The sequence below is a fragment of the Clinocottus analis genome, unplaced genomic scaffold (assembly GCF_023055335.1).
Source record: "Clinocottus analis isolate CAN_PGR_092001 unplaced genomic scaffold, fCliAna1.0.p SCAF_6, whole genome shotgun sequence".
NCBI classification, from domain to species: Eukaryota; Metazoa; Chordata; class Actinopteri; order Perciformes; family Cottidae; genus Clinocottus; species Clinocottus analis.
This window is the reverse complement of record NW_027176218.1, coordinates 6,737,924-6,755,587: the sequence shown is the minus strand read 5'-3', so window position 1 is coordinate 6,755,587 and position 17,664 is coordinate 6,737,924.

Here is a 17,664-nt window from a genome sequence, read left to right as displayed (position 1 = left end):
ACACTCTTGAGTTTTCACCACATTCATCAAGACATACCTATACGGTTTAGATAGAATAACATTTATATTACTTTAGCTCGGACAAATATGCCTCTGGTTAAATGCATTCTTTTGTATCAACACCGTCTAGCTTTGATCATATTGGCAGTTTCACAAGCATCAGTGTGACGACGGCCCATATAAGGGATGCACGGCGCGACCTGGAGCGAGTTTGCACATGGTGCGTGTCAGCAACAAAGAGGACAAGGGCATATCAGCTGCAAGAGTATTTGTAAACTGCCTCGTTCTTCCTTTGTAGATATCGTTTTAATTGGGTTTCCGTCATGTTTCTGACATCTAATGGGCTTTTTATTGAGTGTCCTCTCTATCTCTGTGTTTCTCTTCCAAGCCTATTTGATATGCTGCAAGTCTGTGTTGTGTCATAACTGTGCATCCAGAGCCCCGTCTCCTTATATTATTCATTGTGATGGGTTATTCATTCGTTAAAGCATTGTGCACAAATATATTTTGACGGCTTTGGACCGTTCCATTAGGCCAGGCTGCACAGAGATACGGTCAATAATCTGTCCTTAAGTGGCCTTGACTGTTGACCCCTACTGTCAACACAGCGATGTGATCCCGTCCAAACATCTTCCAGCTGTCGCCCGTCTCGCTCCTGTCGTTGTGGTCTCAGGCTCACAAGCCACCAGGTTAAATCTCAGAGTTTGTGGAGCTCAGGATTTTTACTGTCCTTGTGGAGCAATTTAACAAAATAATATTTGGAGGAACTCTCGCTGCACTATTTCATCACAAGTTATTTGGACTCTCTGATGCTGAATCTCAACTCAAATGGCCATAATGTGCCTTCGCTCAAGCGCAGGGGTCCTCTGCAACGTTAGATGAGAAGATTGATGCCATTCAAATGTGTTGTGCATTAACTAGGGAGCTGGGGATGAGAGGCAATTGGCTTAGCTTAAAGACTGGAGGAGGGGAAACCGCTAACCTAGCTTTCCCCAAAATGAAATTAAAATCTCCTACCAGCACCTTCAAGCACACCGTGTCCCTCTAACATGCCTTTAGTCTTGGGATTAGGGGACACAACAGAGTGAACTCATCTGGCAGAAGCCAGGCCGGGGCCTTGTGAGTGTCAGCTAGGGGCCCAAGATTCGTGGGTGGCTGACGTAGTTTAAACTTTCACAGTTAACGTTATAACACGTGGTTAACGTTGTGAAGCGGTGGCGCTTAGGTTGAGGCAACAATTACGCTGAAACATTTGTAAAGTAACTTAAGCTCCAAGCGCAACGCCATGTGACTCAGCGACGTAGCATCACGTGACGTAACACCCTGAGGGGTGTGACGCTGCCCTGTGTATGTTTGACCCTTCCTCTCTCCGCCCTCAGCAGACTTTCTCGCTCTTACTTCTACTTCCGTTGTGTCTAATGATGACGCAGATGGGTTAACGTTCCAGTTAGCTTGACAGTCTGGTTCGCTCGCAGAGGCTTGGACCAAAATGTCAAAGTAAACCTTTGATAGACAATCAGCCTGCCGGTACCTTGTATACAGACTGTCCAGCTCAAAAGAAGCACATGGTCGCTCCCTCAGTACAATCAGTCCAACAGACTCTGTTGACATCATACAAATATCACAGCGCGACCCTCTGGAGTCAGTGTTTAGTGGTTATATAAGTCATCATTACGGTTGAACTGCTAGCAAAGGGAAGGCCGGGATTAAGGAGTTAATGTCAAGCGCTGCCTTTGTGCTTCCCCGAGACTCATTCAGTGCTGTTTCAACATTTAGGCCAAAAGGCGCATTGGGCAGACATGCAGAGACACTGTGGCCCTTTACGCAGCATTACTCTCCCTCTTCACGCTCCCATCGGGCTGTGCAGCTGAACAACAGCACTAGCTTGTATTTACAGATGATAGTATTTCATCAGCGATCAGTGTGTCTTTAGCACTGGAGGAAAAACAGCACCGGGAGCGGTAGAATCCCAGTATGTATGATTGGGGCATTATGAGTTTCCTATTTCAGCTCAAAATGATGTTCTGTGTTTTTGTTGTTGTAATAATGTGTCCATATATCAGAAACTGTCTCTTTTTAATGTTGGGTTTCTGGTTCTGGGGGGAATAAGAGGGTTATTTGGTGGGATTAGATTCTGCAGAGATATATAAAGGTCCTACATAAAACTTTACAACCTCCAGCTGGTGATCTTCATAAGACAAATAATCACTAATATAAACACAAACCAATTACAGTCAGCTTTGAGAGAATTCATGTTTCTGACCCCTGCTTATGATTTACTGTTCAGATATTTGTCCATTTGTTTATCTATAAAACAGTCACGGTTGTGTACTGCATACAAAAACGTGAGAATGAATTCACTTCCTTTAGATTCGTTTCAGTTTACAAGAGATGTTACACAATTCAGAAGCCCGCGTGGCCACGTTCCTGATTCCATACAGAACATGTCTCCAGCGTTGACTCGGTGTCATCATCTTGACGGGTCAACGCGCTGATTCATGCGGGTCAAGGGGAGCGGACGGGATGGTAGTGATTGCAGCATGCTCTGCGCGCATGACAGATGCAGAAATAAATGGTCCGGGCTGTTTTCTGTGTTCTGAACTCAAACCCTGGGGGGGAACCAATTAGTAGAGGCACATTACTTTCTCTTCTAGCTCATGTGCAATACAATAAGTCTCAATCCTCAAGGTATTGGGCCATAACATATTTCCCATGCACACATGTCTGTCTCTGGAGGTCGGATGTGTGTGATTTGAGGCCGCCACATGAGACTAATATCATGCTTCATGTCTGCCTTTAACCTATTCCCTCATGTCAGATTGCTTGGGATCATCCTTAACCTCGGATAGAATGTAAACTACTTTTCTGTACGGTTGTGCAGGAAGACGTCAAAGGAGGTTCTTCACAGGACACAAAGATGTGCACTAATCACCGCCAGAGCCGTTTGGCTCGTCAGCATTATCTTCACATCACTTTCATCTCTGGCATGGTGACGATACAGGTAGGTATCGTGACCTTCACCACCTTTTTCTCTGATGATTCAATATATTTGCCCTAAAAATGTGATTGGGCTGCTGCCGCTCCTTTTGCAGCCTCCCATTTTCCAGGCTTCAGCGATTTGTCAGAGCTGCTGTCCTGCTTTCTGTGTGGTCTCTCTCTCTCTCTCTCTCTCTCTCTCTCTCTCTCTCTCTCTCTCTCTCTCTCTCTCTCCCTCTCTCTCTCTCTCTCTCTCGCTTTCTCTCCCCCCTCCTCTTTCCATCCCCACCTCCCTTCATTATCTGCTTAAGATATCATTACAGGCTCTGACAGCTACAACTTTATTTCCTCCTCACATTAGGCAATTTCTTAGAGTTGGATGAAAGTCCATCTTTGCCTTATGGATTTGGCAGGCCCACCAACGGGAAATAGAATATGACGTGTGGGATTCACAGTGTGTGAATTGCTCAGCTATTGTGCACCAGCATATTTCTTTGGTTACACAGCAGTCGTGTACACATCGCGGCGAATGTTGACACATTGCTGCCATGAAAACAACAAACAAAGCAGAAGACACACTGCAAGATGTTTTATTAGGTCATGTTATGGATCTCAGATTGTGAAGCAATACAGCGCTAATGAGAAAGGTTTATTTGAAGCTAAATATCTCGAAGCTACTTATTAAATACTGTTTAATAAAACACTTTAAAGCACTCATTTTACCTACAGGATGGCAGTGCAACCTTAGAAACTACAAACAACCCGTCTCTACATTTAAATGCACTGAAAAAGTCAAATTTCCTGGCAGAAATTAGACAAAAGATATGCACACTGTACTGTCATCTCTCACTAGATTTAATTTAATGAAGCAACATTGCAAACCCAGAGAGGTCTTTGTCTTGTCAAGTCACAGTGCAGAACAGGCGCATTAGTCAGGTGCCTGCAATCTGCATAATTAATAATCAATCTGCTCCCAGACAAAACCAGTCAGGGCAGCAGTAGACAACACCATTTGATTCACCACCAGAGGATGAAAAATGAGCTTCTATAAAAAGGACTACAAAAAACGATGAAAAACATTAAAAGATAATTAAATTAAGCGGGGAAAAAGATACAGATGCTATTTCTAATATACTAGTCACTAAAGCAAAAAGACGAGCCAGAATGTCTCCTTTCTTCACGGGAAGTCTTTGACACTATGTGTAAACAGGAGAGATTTCGGAGAGGTAGTCAACATGTAACCATCTTAAAATCAGTTAAAGGGAAATCAAGTTCCGTTAATCACACTCGGCTTGTCACAGTCGTCTCGTGCAAATGAAACCGTTGAGCTGCGCTTGTTAGACACGGCTGACTTGCAAGGTTAGTGTTTAGCTGCCTGTTCAGGTCAGATTACTTTATGCAGTGGTGACCAGTCACACACACACACACACACACACACACACACACACACAGAAGGAATGGGCATGTCACGCTAACTCTGGCATGGATGCTACTGCTTTCATCTGAGAGCCAGCCCACCTCTCAGAACGGGCTCCCCAGCGCCAGCTGCATTGCCTCATATGGAAATAACTTGTGATGTAAAACAGTTTGGTGCGTGAGAGAGAAAGATGCTCGTGTCTTTTGAAACCATCAAACTAGACAATAGTCTTGTTTGTGCAGCTCTTTAAGAGACAGCACCATGAAGCCCTGGACAACGTAGGAGCAGTTCTGTTGCCATGTCGTTTATATCTTTCCAAGAATGGCTTGGGAGGGTTTTGTACTTGTCAGAATTAGCAGTGTTTGCAGACAGGTAATAGCTAACACAACCATTAGCCTGTGATCTTTCTTGCTAGAAGTGACCACTTGACAGCTGTATCCTCCAGATAACATCACCAGGCTCAGCTCTTATTTAAGATGTTTCCTTGAACACAACATCAAGAGATATCTAATCTCTGATGACAAAGCTGTAAATTCGGAGCACTATTTTACTCTGCTTTTAGCTGACACGGTTGCTGATACAAGCCTGACATAGAGCTTTTAATGGACTGTCTCCACTGTTAAATGTTGCCTTTTTTTTCTAAATCTGTTTTCCAGGACTATATTTCATGTTTGTTACTTGTTATTGGTCCCACTTGTGTGGTAAATCACAGTGGGTGAAACAATGGTTCAGCATACGGACTGCAAAATGGAGGCTTGTATAAATACCTGAGCAGGATTAATGTTTGGCTATCTGTCAGTTTTGTTTTCCTCAGGGCGTTTTCATCCAAAGGGAGCAACCAATCAGATTGCAGACTCCAGTTCAGAATATAAATATTGACGCCGTATTTTCTCTTTCAATGGATCCCCCTGGAGGACACTGCAAATGAACAATGGATGGAATATTTGTACTCCGAAGGGTTCCCAGTTCCGCGCTCTCTCGTCATCGTGTCACTGTTGGGCCAGATGATCTAACCTCAGCCTCCCGATGAGATACATGACATCCGCACGTAGCAGCAGGGGCTAAAGGCATGATGACAAGCTGTCTGCTGCTCTCAGAGAGACTGAAGAAGGACATTGATGATAAGGGCCGAGCACAGATGTGTCTTTGTGCTGCAGTTAGGGACGACACGTGGAGAGGGGCCTTTGCAGCCTCCTGCCTCTCAGGGCTCCTTTGGCCTGTGTATAATTGATGAGTGGAGTGAATAAGAGATGAGTTTGTGATTGTCAGCCAGCCTGATGGGGATGGACAGAGCTCAAGTTTGGCTCTCCTCATCTGGCTGATGATGACAATGATGGTGATGATGACTATGCCCGCGCTTCTTCCACATCACTGTCCTGAACTCTGCCCGGGCCGCGCATCACCGCTATCGTCACCGCTACCTCTTCTGGATGGCAACACAAAGACAGAGGGGCGTGCCAGGAAAGAAAGAGGCGAGGAGAGGGAGAAGGAGGCGGGGTTGGCGTGTGGGGGGGGGGAGACGACGAGAGCAAGAATGAAAGTTGGATGAAAAAGGAGGGCAGAGGATGGGAGCGGGGGAGGGGAGTAAAGAAACCGCTCGAGAGTGGAGAAATTCACTCACAAGAAATGATGACATGCAGATCAGATCAGGCTCCGAGGGGGATTTGGTTGCAGTAGTGGCCTTTTAAACTGACCGGGCGGAAACAAATGTTTTTACTGATCTTACTTTTTCATAATCAATTCATTGACTTTTATCTCAGACACTTTGGGTACATATTGGGGAGGTCTTGTACATCAGACATGTTTGGACAGCAGCGTGCTGCCGTGGTGTGAATATATTACCGGGGTCGTCCCTGAATCATTTTCAATCTGCGTCCCCTTTCTAATAACATTTCTGCCATTCTGAGACAACAATCTACATATCAATGTGTTCCTTCAGAAAGGGATTACCAACAGAAATTGGACTTGTTACAGATTTGATGGGAAGAAGCATTCTACAAATGGCTCATTAAGGAATGCAGTTTCTCTCTCCCTGACATGAATGCTGATGCTGTGTCGTCACTGTCGTGCCCGGCTATACCTCGACTGTGTACAGAGACGCTCCGTCCTGGGTCAAAGCGGTAAATGATTGACCTAGCTCTGAGAGGAGTATGAGCTGGTGGGGTTGACATTGTACGATGTGTTCTCAGTGTTTACGTTAACATATTTGAAAGGGATGGGGAATAAAAGGATTTAGCAATTTTTAGGCTGTGATTCATTTTATCCGAACCATCTCAGAAGCCGTTATAGGAAACAATTTGGTAAAGAGCAGGCACTTATATTGGAAGGCAGTGGCGGGCCGTGGGTTTCAGACTTAGGCCACAATACATAGCGCGTTCATACAGTCCATGTTTTGTTTGTTTTTTATTCGAAAAAAGCTATAACTTTGTGATTCTGTTTAGGCCTTAAGAGACGGCTTAGAAGGCCCTGGCGGCCCGCCACTGTTGGAAGGTAATTGGATGAACCATCTGTCCATCAAACTCTTGCCGAAGCCATTTCGGGAGAAGAGCGAGAACATCTTTTTCATCCAGGAAGGCCTTCAGTGCATTTCTTTGCTCTGCTTTCAGTGAAGAAAACTGACATGCCTGCTGCCATCGCCGCCTCTACGCTGACCTCCTCCTCAGAACCCTCCATTGTGGTTGTGAACAAACGGTTGACTCTCAAAGCCGTTGCGTCACACACCTGAGCAACACCCCAGAGCTGCCGGTGTCTCACAGGATGACGATTCGTCTGCACACTGGCATGCCGGATGCTATGATCTGGTGGTGTTGTGAGAATCCCGCTGCTGGACCGTACTGATCTAAAACTGTTTGCTGTACTCGACATTGTACAGAAAACAACAATATTTCCATTTTAATCTCTTCTCAGAACATATTGTGTCCAGGGTATATTGTGAGCTAAGTAGCAGACAACCATAGAGGCACACATTTAAGCGTCTTTGAGCATTTAAAAAAAGCGCTGCATAAAATTTAAGTATTATTATGTATTCTCCGAAGGTGATAAGCCGTTTTCACTTGAACTTGTGACCTTTTGTCTATAGGGCCACCTTTTTCTCTCCACACAATAAGTCTCTTTCCACGGATATATGATTTCAGATCCTTCTGTCTGTCTGCCCCATCCTTTGAAACTGAAATAGAGCCGTGCTCTGGGATTCTGCTGGTTTAGTGGATGGCTGCGGTGGTGCCACGGAGAAAGAAAGTCTGCCCTTTACACAACCGCTGGGACCGGGTGAGTGACATTTCTGCTAATGCCATCACATGAGCCGTGCCATTTCAGTGAAGACATGGACAGATGCCACCCTGTGCTCACACCACTGTGACCACACAGGAAACTCCATGTCTCTCTGTGTTTTCAAGCGAAAGCCTGCGGAGGTCAAATTCTCATCGCCATCTATGGAAGTGCGCTGCCTCCATGAACGTCATTACGTTGAATTCTTCAAATGATCAATGAGTGCAGGTGACAGCACGGAGGAAACGCAGGCGAGACAGTATACGCTCGGCCGTGGCGCGACCGCACCAAACGTCACCCGGTGAAGCTTTTATGTGTTGCGCTTTACGGCTTCAAATGAATCTCAGACATGTTGCGTGTCTGAATGTCATTTACGGCTCACGCTTTGCAATGTGTTGACTTCAGACGGATCCCATTCGTTAACAATGCACGGTCCACTTTTACAGCCCTGCTTGTAGTCTGAGGGGAGTAGGCGCTGGCAGAGCTCAAGGTCTCTCTCTCTCTCTGATAGACTGTACTCTCCCTCCTCGACTTTGTGTCTTTTGGGGGAAGGTGTTAGTTCGACGCGAAGCAGGCGACGAGGCAAGCAGTGTAGCGAGGGGAGCCCAGAGTTTCAGCTGAGTCCAGCGTTTTTCTGTCCGCTCCTTGATGGCTCCCAGATGTTTTTTAAAGCAGCCGCTCTCTCTGCATTTGCTTTCTTTCTACCCCCCCTTCCTCTCTCTGTGTCTCTCTTTCTCTCCTTTCACATAGCTTTACCCCCTCGTTCAGCCTGCCCTTCCAATTTTCCCCTCTCTTCAGGGATCACACCCTTCGCAAAAGCGCTCGCTTCACCGTGTCTGATCGTAATCACCCCTCGTCAAATAAACAGTCGTTCTCCACACTTGTTCTCTTTATTTCTCTTTTGCGTCTCCCTCCTCTGTCTTTGCTCCCTTCTTTCTCTCCTCCCTCGCCCTCCATCATTTCGTCATTCAGCTCGTCATATAACGGGCCAGTGCATGACGCTTCTACTATATATTCTACTATAATATACGGGACAATGTGGTGTTTGACTACAAAACCAAGTGTCCTCAGCATGAAATGCATCGCCCATGCAGAATTCATGTGATTTCAATGCACTCGAGTGCGAGGAGGATTCATTCACCAGGAGTCCAAAACATGGCAGACCAGGACTTCAGCCGCTCGGTTTCAGAACTGAAATGCGTTCGGTTCAGGTGCAGAAATAGCAGTTGTGCGCGACCTGTAAGTGCAGTGTGAAAGCTCCTCTCCTTCAGCACGCACGAGTGTGTGTGAAAATGTAAAGACAGAGATATAGATATAGAGGAAAGGAAGTGTGTGAGGAAGTCATAAATAAGAAGCTCTCGCTCTCTCTTTTCCTGAGCTCTGCTGAGAAAACAGGAACTTTACTTTTATCAATGAAAACTGTTTTTTAAATGTATTCACTATAAACATGTGCACACCGCCTTGAAGGAATGCACCAATTTTACAAATTGCTCAATAATTAATGTTATTGCAAAGTAATGAAGTGGCATCAACATTAACGATACCTGTGGGCTCCTGCTTCTTCATGCTCGTCATGAAAAAAGAGATTTTATGCATCCGGCTTTTCTAAGTTAAAAAGAAATATAAGTTGGAATTGACTTATTTTCTGAAAAAAAGGTAGAAAAGGAAAATGACTTTTTTAAATAAATGTTTGAATTTGTACTTGTTTCACACTTTATGTATGTAAATGCTTAAAATAGTCTGTACTCCTATTTACAAGACAACTGTTTATCCATTTGTTTCGCAGTGTTGCTTCATGAGTCCTTCCAATGTTGTATTCATTTTCTTTTCATTCTTTTATTGTTGTTATGTGTTTTGATGTCCGCATAGTTTCTTGATGCTGCACTTATATTCCGCTGTAGTCGTAAGTGCTAAAAGCTAAATTGTGGCTTGGCTAGCCATGAAGTCAATGATGCAACCTACACTTTGTGAATACTTACAGCTCTGAGGAGAATAACATTGACTTTATAATCATGGCTATGTCCCACACAACATTTCAGATTAGATTGGGCCTAAACATAAAGGACCTATTTGTTTGTTTTCCCCATTTAGGCTTTTTCACATTGCCTTGACGAACATAAAGGGAACCCAACACCATTGTTGTCTCCGTACTTTAGTACTTTGGGTACTTGCTAATACCGAGTACCGCAATGATAACTTAATAAGACCATTTTATTTTTGTCTGGAGTTACTCAATTTTTGACTGTAACAAAATAAACATACAACAATGCTGTTGCAGACATTTTAACAGTAGCTCTTTGCAGTAATGCTAATGACCTGTTAATTGACAATACAAATGTTGACGGATAAAATCTTACAATTCAACAGTTAAAAGAAATATTCCAAATTTTAAAAAAAGCTGAGCAAACATTAGGACTGGCTTGTGACTGAATGACAATAGTTGGTCAGCCCTTAAGGGAGCCGGGGCCTCATTGTTGCTGACTTAATCAGCTGGTGTGAGCTCAGCTTAGGTCTGGAAGAGTTGTACAGATAAACTGCTCTCACACCACACTAATACTAATAACTGTGCATCTTTATGGGTAATATCTTTAATCACTGATGCACCTCAACTCTCCACCATTATTAAGCCCATAGTCGTTACAGCTTTCATGTTTTTCACTACAGCTGTAAAGTGTTCGCTGCGACGATAAGAAAGACATCTGTGACAGCCGTCTCCTTCAGACTGCGTGACCAAAGTCCTCTCTCTCTCTCTCTCTCTCTCTCTCTCTCTCTCTCTCTCTCTCTCTCTCTCTCTCTCTCTCTCTCTCTCTCTCTCTCCCCCTCTCCTTCTGGATGCAGGTTTCACATGAGTGTTCACCGGCAGACAGAGACGTTGACTGTAAACACTGCGATCTGTTTTGATGACGCACAAGCCAGCGCAAGCTCAATGATATGGAGAGGCAACTGAGGGCAGGAGCTTCCTCATTAGCGAACACATTCCTGTGATGTTGACCCAATGGACTCACAACTTTACCGCAGAGAATTTATGTGTGTGTGTGTGTGTGAATATGCATTAATGCCACAAAATGGACTAAAAGAAAAGAAAGTTCACATGTGAAGCTGTTTTGCTGCATAGAGGAGTAAAAGGGCTTTAGTTTTATCTGAGGTAGAAGAAAGCACAAGCGTGTTTTTTTATCACTTTATTTTGTCTAGTTTTTTAAATGGATAAAATAAACATATTTTACTGCATACATTTTTGTATTTGATTGACGCTTGGGTCCTCCCCAAAACCGTGTCAGCCTCATCACATCTGGAAATAATGATCAGAGTGTCACTCCATGTGGACTGGATGTTTTACAGACAGCCGTGGAGGAAACATGTCATGCCTGGAACAATATCCTCACACGATTTCATTTCAAACTTTGACTGAATAAATTTAACAAAAATCAAAGATTAATCATAATCATGTTCATAATAGATTATGTACAGTGTGTATATATATATATATATATATATATATATATATATATATATATATGTATATATATATATATGTAACTTGACAACTCAATTTACTCTTTTACAAAATATATCCAATCTAAAGGAGTAGTTCCACATTTTGGAGAGTTGCAGAGCGTTGGATGAGCAGATTATCTCCCTGCCTCCAGTCTTTAGCAAAGCTCGGCGCATTGCCTCTTGGCTCTAGCGTCATACTTGTGTAACTTGCTGATTTCCCAAAAATTATTATCATTACTTGTAACTCCCCCTTCGTTGCCGCTGCTTCTGTTCATGAAGCATTTGATCAACGAGCGATAGCAGTGAGATGACGCCTGCGCGGCTTTTTGAAGGTGTGAGAAGTGCTTCCTGCTCACGTCACAGCTTCACATCTCTTTTCTGCTTCTTCATGCATTTCATGACTGACATGGTGTGATCCGATTCCTACACTCTCGGGCCACTTTCTTTAGGTGCACACAGACAACTTGATTTGACTGATCACTCACACATTGTTGTATTTGTAAATCTACCTTCACATGGTTAATGTAGCTGAACTTTAGCTGACATTGCGATGAGGGAGCTCGGTGGACGCTTGCGGGGAGTGACGAGGTTGCGGAGTCACTTTCTGAACTGTGAAATCACGTAATTAGTTTCATGTGATTTGCGTGTCTGAAATGGTGTCAGTGCAATTATGTACTGGATGCATATTAACACAAATATGCAAAGATACAAAGAGGAAAGGCTCAAATGTCTCACGCATGCCTTGAGCAATTAGCACTTTTTTTCCTTCTTTTGATTTGTGTTCCACACAACTTTATTCAAATGGTTTAATCCTCAACCACAAAACCATGAATGAAAAGCAGATATGTTTGTGGTAATGCTGATTCCACAGTTTGGAGCAATGGGATGAGAAAGGTCCACAGGGAGAAATGCTCCTCTTCAAAAGAGACGGGCATGAATGTAATTATCACAAAACAATGCTTCTAAGGAGCAGGAGTACGAGCTGGTCCACTTTGGCACAGTGGCGAACCTTGTTCCAGATTCCTTGAATCATATTGCTGTTTTTTTTCTTGTACAAATGTTCATTATCATACGATGAACTGTGGACCTGTGCTCGTACTGCTCACATCTCACTCTATTTATTTCTCTGGCACAACTGATAACCCCTTTTGTTGTTCACTTCCTTCCTTTTTTCTTGATGCATTTCTATTCTTCAAACAGAACCCTGCTGTTTTCCGTGCCCTCTCTCTCACTGATTACCACTTACCGTAAAGAGTGCTTTCCATAATCTCTCCCACTCCGTCCCTGCGCCTCCCTCTGTCCCTCCCTATTCTTATTAAAAACTCTCCCACTTTAGTGTCACCCTGGCCCAGGTCCCACTCGCCTCCACTAAATGATCCAAGGCTTCCCTTATATCCTATCTCCTCTCCTCATCCTCCCTCTGTCCTTCCTTCTCTCTCTCTCTCACTCTCTCTCTCTCTCTCGCTCACTAGCTCGCCCGTTGGCTCGGCATGTAAGGAGTGACGCACAGCCCTGCTGTCAGGGAGAGATAGCAGGCCTGACTCTGGCTGTGACGTCACCAGGTTATCTCCAAGCTGTCCTTCTGCAGAGCTGCTACACAGGAACAGACACACACACACACACACACACACACACACACACACACACACACACACGCGTTTGCACCACTAGTATTTGGCTGACAACCCTCAAGATTATGGTGCTTGTGCTTGTACAGTATATGAGAAAAAGACACACACATGCAGTCACGTTTTCACACCTTCAACCTCCGAACCAATTACCAGCATGCATGTCTTAGCGCCACGCTCCTGCACGGCAGTCACAGGGTCTGTGTGTAAATCCCTTCCACATATATATGAAATCATTAACACCCTAGATTGATCTTTATCCCATATGTGCAGCAACAGTGAAATGCTCACAGGGATTCTTGCGCTTGTAATTCACCGTCCATGAACAGATGCAGTAGGAGCCGACATGCTGCACATGCAGAAAAGATGACTTACTTTACACTACAAAATCTTGCATGACCTTTTATTTCTTTTCTACATTTACAAAGCTTTCTTTTATCTTCATGTTTCATATGCTAATGATCATAGACCTTGAATTGAATCTTATTATACCATGGAATAAATAGACACATCTGAATGTCTTGTGCTATCACTTGTTTTCTGATCCAGGTGGCCCACAAGAAAAGAATAATATCCATTTTATTTGTAAAGCACGTTTCAATCTGGGAGCAATAAGTGCTTTCTGTAGCCAGATCATATCAACACATATTATCAAGAAATAAAACCCCAAAAATAAAAGATTACATTTGCAGATGAATCATCCCAAAGCATGTAAGGTAGTGAAACTATTTAAATACCCTTCAAGTCAAATGGTTGCGGAGCTATATTTAACAATAAATAAATAATTAACTGTCAGGCGAAAAAGGCAAGTTGGTAAAAATGAGACAGGATTTTAAAGCCGAATCATTGTGAGCCGTTCAGATCCTGGAAGACCGCTCCAGAGCGGAGGTGCAAACGCTCGATCGCCTTCAGACCTTCACCTGGACTCCAGAACCGTCAGCAGGCCTAACACGCAGAGCCGTTTAAGTCATGAGTAGCATTTTAAAACGGATTTTAAAGGAAACTGGCAACCAGCTAACACGGGGCGGTGTGAGAAGAGCGTTTGGTGTTTGTGAGCAATCTGGCTGCTGGGTTTAGCTCCGCCTCTGGTACGGAGGCAGGTGAACACGGACCTACGAGAGTCCAGTCGTGAGGAAATAAAAGCGCGGATCATTTTCAAAGCCGAGCTCACTGTCAAAGGTGACACTCGGGTTCTTAGCAGTGCTGCTAATGTTTGAGGTAAGGAACCAAGCCGGGGCTCAGGGCCGATGATAAGCACCTCTGTTTGGAGTTCACTGACTGGTGTCTCATTTCACAGTTTCGGGGTTGTTAGTGAGGATGGCCATTTAAAGCACAAATATTATTCAATATTCACTCGGATTTATTCAATACTTGCTTGTACACTTTTTCAGATTGTGTCCCCTTTTAAGAGGCTGGTACTAGAAAATTGAATTCATGCTTTAAAACTGACTCGAGAGATTAATCAATGATCCCAATTGTTGCATATTTTCTCATGATCAACGAGTCTATCATTGTAATCTTCATCTCTAAAATCATGAAGAAAAACACACAAAAAAGTGTGGTTCAAAGGAGAAAAAGGATAGTAGGCCGGTGATGAAATTGTACCATCAGAGAATACATGAAACGCTGTCAAATGAGGCCTTGCTCCGTGGTGGAAAAGTATCCCAGCTGTTCATTATGGAGGTTATTTTGGAACCAGTGAACTCCATTGCTGCACCATCTCCTCCAGTAATGAGAGGAGAGGCGTGCTGATGTGCGTTCTCCCTCGTGGGCAGTGGACCCAGACTGTCCACGATGGACCAAGAGGACCAACCGATGGACAGCTGTTTGAATAAGATGATCACCTTGTAATTAGGTTCTCTGTATCATATACTAATGAGTATTTAAATTCAGAATTGTCTGTTTCCCTCAACGAATGTCATTTTTCCAGCTCTGTCCCAAAATATGAAATGTAAAACAACACATTTTATTAGTTATGGTTTTACACGTTTATGTGGGTCAGAATCTGCTCATTCATTCAATCGGTCCCTTTGGTCCCGTCCAGTTTGAACCTTCCCTCATGTGTCCTGCTGCCAATACAAAGGTATATGCTTTGTTCTTGTTCTTTGTTAATGTGACAGCATTGGTCCCAGATGTGCTGTCAAAAGTGCACCGGCTCCCCTGAGAGCTCCACAGGAACAGAGGGTTTTCTTTTCTTGTATTTTTTTGTGAATAAAATTTGCAATACCTGATTGGAACCTTTCCTGAAAAAAAGCAGAAAAAAGGGCCATCCTCAATATTCATTTGAAGTGGAAAATCAGGCAGTGGTGAAGTTCAGTGGGTTTGGGTGGGGTGAATAAAATTGGATGGCCTGCTTTTTTCCATTTCATTGAATTCAGATCAGGACATGAGGCCAACTCTTAGATGTGTCGCAGAATTTGGCATCGGCAGTGATGGCAGACACAGCTGTATCCAGCATCCCCCACCTCCATCAGGACTAGAAAACTCAACCTCCCACAGCGCTCCTCTTTGTTCTAATTTATGGATTCTTCTCTGTCATCTGATTCATATTCTCTCTTGCTTTCTTTGAAAAGAGCAACCAGTCTCCCAAATGTTCTCACATCACATACAATTGTTCTCATGGTACTTTGTCATCGTCATCCTGCCCAGCATTTGGCTGAGAAGGATTCGCAGTCTGTTCAAAATTGGACCAGCCAGGGAGAGGCAGATGTTTGGAGTGGTGTCTGGGTGCGGCCAGGGACCGTGTTAGAAGACAATAGAAACCGCAGGACAGGCTTCCCCAAAGTAATGACGTAGAGCGTGAGCCGCTTCGTTTCTTTTGTGCTCTCTCGCTTACATCAGCCGGCCCTGATGCAACATGGCGAAGCGGAGACATCGCCATGTTGCAGAATACAACTGTGAACAGAACGCCCAATGTGACATTTGCAGATCGAACCCGTATCTCTTCTTTTTTTTTTAGAGCCAATAGTGCTCTGACCATTGTTCAAGCTGTACTTCTGTTCACCAACTTTTAGTTTAGTTGAGCTCCGTGGAAGAGGGAAACTGTTTGAATTTGAATACATTGAGGAATGATGTTCTCCCTTATTAATCCTCTTACTTTAACTCAGGCTTTTGGCTAAATCTTTACATTTCAAATCAATAACCTCACTATGCAAACTGCACATCACTTCATAACCACACAGGGAGACATTCAGAGGCCGACCTCTTTAAATGAATATCGTTACATTTTGGTAATATGTTTATTTGCCTTCTTGTTGTGAGTTTAATGAAAGGATCGATGTCACTCTCATGCCTGTGTGTTGGATATAAAGCTATTGACAGCAGCCGCTTAGCTTAGCTTAGCATAATGACTGGAAACGGGGGCTAGCAAACAAACCAGACTTCCATATGTCATAAATGATCACATCAGTTCCTGTGTGTTGAATTAGTTCTCAACATTATCAACTATTTGATTTGATTGATCTTGGCAATAGATAAAACATCAGGTTCACTTTCTGGCTTTTATGAAGCTTTTTCATCACACGTAGTGTTCAAAAAGTAAAAATAATTATAATATATCAACAGCAGCTTTTTGTTTCTTTGAAAAAAACAAAAAAACAATCAGAACCTGTCACTTCCATTCTTAATCAAGCTCTCCATTCGCTCGCCGTGTGTCTTCAGCGTATTTGTTTCTGTTCACCGTGTTTATTTTGTGGTTTGCTGCAGTCAAGCCATATTTATGCAACACACACACAAGGGATGAATGAAACAACTCTTCACGTGAATCATGTGCACCTGTGGTCCAGTTCTCTTTAAATATGCAACATGCGTTGGTCTCTTCCATAATGGTCTTCATCAGTGCACCAGTCATTGATTTATAAGTAATTCAGAAGCATAAACAATTCTCCACTGACAGTGCAGGCGTGTTTCCACTGACAGAAGGGAGACGTGGAGACTGTGTGTGAGGAAATCACCTGAGAACGCCGATAGTCACTTCTGATTACATTAAAGCTTGCAGCGTCATAATATATTCATCATGTGAGAAGAAGCCGACGTAAAGACACAGAAAATAGATTTATGGACTCAGATGAGGAACGCTTGTTCTTTCATTTTCAAACACACATTTCTGTCGGATGGATTGAAGACTCCCCACAGAGTTAGACGCCAGTATTATAATCCAAATAAAAAGTGCTCAAGTTTGAATTTATATCATCCAACTGTCCTGTCACATCGTCCAGTGTGCAGTGCACCTTGATGTTACTGAAAGATGATTCGAGCTCTGAATTGGGAGATACATCCAAATAGCATTATTATAATGCACGCAACCGTCACGTGATCTCTGCTCTGTCTGGCGCACATGAACCAAAGAGAATAATGTAGGGCGGTAATTGGACAGCTTCAAAGACACGCAGGGGTGTTCCTTTCATATGTTCTTTTTCTTTCTGATCGGTCAATACATGTGACACAACACCGGGCAGCGTGTGGTGATAACGCTCCTATCTTTTTGGGCTTCTACTCACTCCACACTGAGATTCACAGCTCATCTGATCGTAAGTCAAAGGAAAGACAGAGCAAGGAGAGGGACAGCGACCGCAATCCCTCTGGGGCCTCAGATGTGCCAGCGAGCCTTTCGTTCCCTCCTTCACGGTGTGAAGTGAGGAGTGAGCCGTCTGGACAAAAAAAAAAAAGGGGAGTCTGTCTCTTGCGCTCCTGGCTGTTAACCTGGCAGGCGGATACGAGAGTGAAAAAGTGGTTCTTCGCAATGATCAGAGGCGTCACAAAAGACACAGACGCTGCCAGAGCTGGGAAACAATCCCTTCATTTTCCCGACATCAAAAGAATGTACTGTCTGCAAATGAAACGACTCTAAAGAGGACAGGAGAGAGATTAATGCGGAGTTTA